The 7,043-nt window shown below is 41.4% G+C and overlaps 1 long non-coding RNA gene across 1 annotated transcript; it reads right to left on the bottom strand.

The window, feature by feature from the left end:
* Positions 1 to 3,997: 3,997 nt before the first annotated feature.
* On the bottom strand, positions 3,998 to 7,043 carry LOC106992856 (uncharacterized). Its single transcript, XR_001438947.3, has 2 exons — positions 5,451 to 7,043; positions 3,998 to 4,972 (listed from the first exon to the last, which is right to left on the bottom strand). It is a non-coding gene; the product is annotated as an uncharacterized LOC106992856 (long non-coding RNA).

Genomic DNA, 7,043 nt, shown 5'->3' with positions numbered 1-7,043 from the left:
TGGATGAACCTTGAGGGTATTATGTTAAGTGAAATAAGCTAGTCACAAAAAGACAAATACTGTATGATTCCATTTATATGGGGAATCTAGAGTAGCCAAATTCATAGAGACAGAAAGAATGGTTACCAGGAGCTGAGGGGAAGTGAGGATGGGGAGTTAGTTGTATAATGTATCAATGACATTGGGCAGTGATAGTCACTGCCTGAGAGAAAATGTTGCTCAACTCCCAGTGAAAACTCACCAATTTAGAAGGACCTTAGAAGAAACGAGAAGTTTGTAATAATGGGAAAAGGACACTAAGAAGTCTGAAAGAAACTATGCCAAGAAGAGGAGGGATTGATAAACACGGTATTTGCAAGCTCCGGTGGACATTTGTCATTTGTCTTGCTTTTAGGATGATCCCCAAAGCCTTTGAACCCTTCATTAGTCAGGGTTCTTGAGAGAAACGAAACCAATAAATTTTATATATACATACATATATAGAGAGGGTGGGGGGAGTAATTGAGATTACGAGGGATTGGCTCATGCAATTATGAAGGCTGAGAAGTACACAATCTGCTGTCTGCAAGCTGGGGGCCCAGGAAAGCCAGTGGTCCAGTCCAAGCCTGAAGGCCCAAAAGCAAGAGAGCCAATGACATAAGGCCCAGTCTGAGTCCAGAGACCCAAGAACCAGGAATGCTGATGTCCAAGGACAGGAGAAGGTGGTTGGCCCAGCTCGAGCAGAGAACACATTTACCTTCCACTGTCTTTTTGCTCTATTCAGGCCCTCAACAGATTGGATGATGCCCACTCCACTCACATTGATGAGAGTGATCTTCTTTGCTCAGTCTACTGATTCAAATGCTAATCTCTTCCAGAAACATCCTCCCAGACACACCCAGAAATAATACTTAATAGCTACCTGAGCATCCATTAGCCCCGTCAAGATGACACATTAAAATTCACCATCACAAATACCTTCCTAAATTTAGGGATTTCCAACTTCATGAGTCAGCACCTCCCCAAGTTGACTCCAAGAACTTGCTTCCCCAGTGTCTGTTGCAGCTGGGATGTACGTAAGGGGTCCAGACTTCATCGATCATATGTGGTGTCTATGCCAAGCAGCAGTGACTCTGGGTCTCCCATAGAGCAAACCTGCAATATAATTTTGGGAATGGTTGATGACTGTGTGGCTTCCAAGTTTGATTCTTAAACCTTTCCAGAAATTATTTGACCCACTTATATCCAGGGCTACATATGGATGGTGCAGGTGTACACTGCACAACTTCACAGGGGCACTTTTCACATTCGTAGTCAATACATGTTGGTTATAACATTTGGAATTCCACTTCAACTGGGGAGTGATGTTTCTGAGGAATGGTTGGCTTTTCCATTTGCACTTTAAGCTAGTAGTGGGGCAAATAATACCCTTAATATATACTTTTTCTGTTTATTCTTTTTTATTATTATTATTATTATTATAAATAGGGTCTCATTCTGCCACCCAGGCTGGAGTGCAGTGGTGCCATCAGAGCTCACTGCAACCTCAACCTCCCAGGTTCAAGCAATTCTTCTGCCTCAGCCTCCCGAGTAGCTGGGACCACAGGTGTGCACCACCACGCCCAACTAATTTTTTTTTATTGTTTGTAGAGACAGGGTATAATTATGTTGCCCAGGCTGATTTTGAACTCCTGGGCTCAAGCGATCCTCCCACCACAGTTTGCCAAAATGCTAGGATTACACATGTGAGCCACCACGCTCAGCATCTTTTTCAGCTTATTCTAGCAGGAATGGGTTCCGTTCGCACCAACAATGAGGATATATTAATCTTGTGATATTTTCCTATTGCATACCACTGGGGGGCACTGTTTTAAAGAGCTCAAAATAAAAATCTCAGCTCCTAGGTGAATGTCCCTACACATTCGTTGTCAATAACTCAGACAATTTCAGATGCTGGTGTATGAAAGTCATGCCATCTTGAATGACATAGAAATTGTCTGATAAGTTTGTATCTCCAGTGTTCACACTGCAAGACAGTTGTCTTACATCTGACGTCCAAAGATTGTAAAATAAAATAAAGGTAGCTCTTCCAACAGAGGAATTCAGGTGGCTGCAGGGTCTTCTTGCATGTCACCAACTCAACTGGCTGCTGGCCCATATGGTAACTTTGCTTTCAGGTGGTTACATGGGAATACTGCAAAAGCTATGTTTCTCTACCACTGCATATTATCTTATACTACTTGGTCAAGATAAAGACTAGAATAATTTTTTGATAACCTAAAGACTTAGGTCATTAAAAAACCAAACAAAGGTTTTTTGAACTATTCAAAAATTTAAGAAATACAATAAAGATTTATATATACACTTTACATTGCTTTTAGAATTTTATTATTTTAAAATAGGTAATACATGTACTCGGTCTAAACTTTGAAAAAAGAAACCAACCAAATGTTAGGATTACTTTCAACTTTGCACCACTTCTTACAAGCAATACATTCAACATGTTGGGAGAATTATTTTTCTCACAACTAAGATTTCAGCAGTAGAATAAGACTTGCAAGCTACTTAAGGAAGCACTTTTCTCCTGCTTTGCTGCCCTTAATGTGTGGATTTTGTTCCCAAGGCTGCTGGAACTCCAAGTATCATGTTGGCATTCCAGGATGAAGGAAGAGGGAAGGCCAAAGGCCAAAGAGCAAAGGACCAAAAGAGGTTTGCTGCTGACATCTCATGGCCATGCCTGGCCACAAGGGAGTCTTGGAAGGTAAGTTTTTAGCTTCTTTGATCCACAGTGAAGAAGGCAAAGGAAAACATGGATTGGAATGGGAGTTGACAGCTAACCTGTGGCATATATTACAGTATACAGTAAAAAGGAACTATCCCAACCACGCTTGCCAATGACACCACTGTTGCCAATGTCTTGCATGTGCATAGACTTGTAGGTGTAAACATTGAAAAATACGTGTGCAGACATCCACTGTTCTATTGAAGGAAGACATATGTTTCCAACTTTAGACCAAAAAAACCTACCCCCAAACAAGTTGAAAAGGCCTTCGATTCCATGGATGCATTGGAGAAAATGTTGTCAAAAGATGTCCCAAGGCTTCTTAAATCTGATAAATGACAGACCATGTACTTGGAGAAAAAATTTGTTTTGTTTTATTTTCAAAACTATCTCAGTCCCAAAGTGGAAGTCTTTTCCAGAAAGTATAGAACTCTTTACCTATGTTTTTTGCAACTTACCCACCTGAAAAAAAGTTATGAAAAATGAATATGTTCAATAGCCTACAAGTTGTATTGCCATCTTTGTTTCTTAATTGCCACAGGGATTAAGATAGTACAAATTATGGATTGGTACTATACACTAATATTTATGCTATTAAATATATATTTCTAGACTGGGTGTGGTAGCTCATGCCTGTAATCCCAGGACTTTGGGAGGTGGGAGGATCGCTTGAGCCCAGCAGTTCAAGACCAGCCTGGGCAACATAGTGAGACTCCATCTTTATGAAAAATTTTTTAAAAATTAGCCGGATGTGGTGGCACACACCTGTGGTCCCAACTACTCAGGAGACTGAGGTAGGAGGACTGCTTCAGCTCAGGAGGTTGAGGCTACAGTAAGCCATGATTGTAGCACTGCACTCTAGCCTGGGCGACAGAGTGAGACCCTGTCTCAATCTATCAGTCAGTCAATATTTCTGTGAATAAGCAGAAAACATGGAAACTAAATCTAAACTCTTCTGTTTTAAGGCCTGTGCCTATTTTTAATATGAAATTCTTAGCTATATGAGAGTAGCCTGCGAGTGAGATGAGGTTGAAGGCAAAGTTTGGCTTGCTCTAAAAAAAGAAGAAAAAAAAACACTATTTCTGAAACATAGCAAGCACATTTCATCATTGCCAGTAAGTTCTGAAGAGGGCTATTAATGACCTACTATTATTAACTAACATTTACAACTTAAGACATACTTCTATTCAAAATAGTAGAATCAATATTTGAAAGAGCAACTCATAACACTTTTGCTTCCTTTAATAAAAGATTGGTTTTAATTTTTATTGTTTCATTTTAGAAGTACAAGCATGAGCATTAAGTTTCACTGGTAAATAAAAATATAATTATCAAGTCAGCCAATTCACTGTAATGTCTTCCCCAGATTCTCTGAAACCATATTGTAAATTAGGTTTTTCAAATGTTTTACCACAATTCACTATAACAACTACATTTTATATTATGAGCCAATTACTGCACAAATACATAATACATATATACAACAGAAACGAGTTTTATAAAGCAATATTGACAACATATGTGATGCACTCTAATGATTCCTATTTTTTTCAACTCCATTCATTTCTATTTCATTTTCTTAAAAATCTGGCTATAAACATCTAAATAGAATTCATGATTCACTAATGTTTGAAAACCCCTGTATTAAATAGATTTTTTTTCTGCTGCTTCTGCCCTTTCAATCTATTACAAGTGTCCAGTTTGTTGCTTCAGTGGGCCTTACTCACTTTGTAATTATTTAATATGTATTAAATGCATTTATTCCATCAGACTGCACTAGAGTGTAGGCTCCAGGAGGGCAGAGGCAATGCTTGCATTGTTTGCTACTAAATTCCAAGAAATTCTACCTTACCACATGCAGGTTCACAACCTGTGTTAGGACTGAGACTTCAGGAAATGGGAGATCATAGAACAGAGCTGATATTCAGCCTTTCCTTGGCAGACTAGTCAACAGGCATGATAGATTGTTTGTAGGAAGAGAAATAGCTTGGCACTACTTTTTCCAGGAATCGAGTGGTGGCGAGGAAAGGCTTTGGTCTGTTTCGCTTCACTGACCGACGACAGACTGGCTCCACAGACCATCTCTTCCTTGGCCTTCTCCAGCAGTGGAGTGAGATCCTGCTCCAACACCAGGCTCCTTCTAGGGAAGGAGTTCGGGGGAGACGCAGCCTCAAGTGTAATGTCTGTTTCAGCACATTGGCATCTGAGCATCTGTGGAAATTAAAACTATTTAACCAAGGCTAGAAAGTAATAAGAGTTGCTTTAAAAAAAAAATTCACTGTAATATTGCTATAATGTTTCTTACAATTCTAAAAAACTATTTATTAGTCAACTTTGGCTAGGTTATGCTATGGTAACAAATGGCCTCACATCTCATGTTCTTATAACGAATCTTTTTTTTTTTTTTTTTGAGACGGAGTCTAGCTCTGTTGCCCAGTCTGGAGTGCAGTGGTGCCATCTTGGCTCACTGCAAGCTCTGCCTCCCCGGTTCACGCCTTTCTCCTGCCTCAGCCTCCTGAGTAGCTGGTACTACAGGAGCCCGCCACCATGCCTGGCTAATTTTTTGGTATTTTTAGTAGAGATGGGGTTTCAACGTGTTAGCCAGGATGGTCTCAATCTCCTGACCTCGTGATCTGCCCATCTCGGCCTCCCAAAGTGAGGAGCGAGCCACTGGCGCCCAGCCAAGAACCTTTATTGCTTGCTGTGTTATGTGTTCCTGCATAGGTTGGCTGCAGCTCTCCTCCATGGCTTCTTCATTGAGGCACCCAGACACAGGAGCAGGTCCAATCTGGAATGTGCTGCTCTTGAGGCAAAGGAAGGAAAAAAGATGGTGGAATCATGCATCTGCAAGAATGTGGCAAATCAATTTCACTCATGTTATTGGCTGAAGCAAGTCACGTGGCCAAGCCTGATGGCAGCAGTTGGGGAATATTAATATCAACTTTTTGCTGGAGAAACGGCAAATATTTTGGAAACTATAACAGGATCTGGCACAATTTACTTAGACATTGCTTATGATGGGCATAGATGGGTGCCCTCAGGGGGCCCTTCTCTTAGAAGATTCAAGAACCCTTCGTCTCTCATTCCAGGTTGGCTTCTCCTCAAGAGGCTACTCGTGCTGGCTGATCGAATCCTAACCACTTTCAGTTTTTCAGCTTCGTAAGTAGATAGCCTTGGTGGAGCAATTTCTTTGTTCTTGTTGACTGGTGTCCTGCCAGTAGGGAAACCGTGCTAGCTCTCAGTTCAGGCCACATGGGAAGCATGGTTGGAATCTGCTTCCAACAAGTTGTCACTCCCAGGAGTCATGCCCTTTCTTGACTTCGGGTTGTGCAGAGCCTGGCTCTAAAATCTCCCAGGACACACACAAGGCCATGGATCCCAAGATATATTTTTTTTCCACATCCTGGACTTACTAATTTATGACAAAACATGCAGTTGTGCTATTTACAGAAACCTCCAATGGAAGCCTTTTCATATCTCTCAGAGGTTCAGTTTGTCCAACCCTGGGTGCAAAGGAAACAAAGGGGAAGGAGGCCTGTAGTCCCCATGCCCTGATGCAGTGGTCCTGCAACTGAACTGTGAGAATCACCCGGGAGGCCTTATCAAAGACAGATTCCTGGGGCCCCACCCTATATGTCCTGAATCAGATGGTTGGGTTCTGGACCCATGAATTTCCAGTTTCTGGAGGTGTATTAGTCTGTTCTCATGCTGCTAATAAAGACTTACCTGAGTGAGACTGGGCAATTTATAAAGAAAAGAGGTTCAATGGACTCACAGTTCCACATGGCTGGGGAGCCCTCACAATCATGGCAGAAGCTAAAAGAGAAGCAAAGGCACATCTTACATGGTAGCAGGCAAGAAAGCTTATGCAGGGGAGCTCCAATTTATAAAACCATCAGATCTCATGAGACTTATTCACTACAAGAACAGTATGGGGGAAACCACTCCCATGACTCAATTGTCTCTGACTGGCCCCAACCTCAACACATGGGGATTATTACAATTCAAGGTAAGATTTGGGTGGGGACACAGCCAAACCATATCATTCCACCCCTGGCCCCTCCCAAATCTCATGTACTCATATTTCAAAACCAATCATGCCTTCCCAACAGTCCCCTAAAGTTTTAACTCATTTCAGCATTAACTCAAAAGTCCACAGTCCAAAGTCTCATCTGAAAGAAGGTAAGTCCCTTCAGCCTATGAGCCTGTAAGATCAAAAGCAACTTAGTTACTTCCTAGATACAAGGGTGGTACAGACAATGAGTAAATACACCTGTGCCAA

The sequence above is a fragment of the Macaca mulatta genome, chromosome 13, assembly GCF_049350105.2.
Source record: "Macaca mulatta isolate MMU2019108-1 chromosome 13, T2T-MMU8v2.0, whole genome shotgun sequence".
Classification (NCBI taxonomy): Eukaryota; Metazoa; Chordata; class Mammalia; order Primates; family Cercopithecidae; genus Macaca; species Macaca mulatta.
Note: the sequence above shows the minus strand (reverse complement) of the source record. Positions and strands in the feature narration are given on the sequence as shown.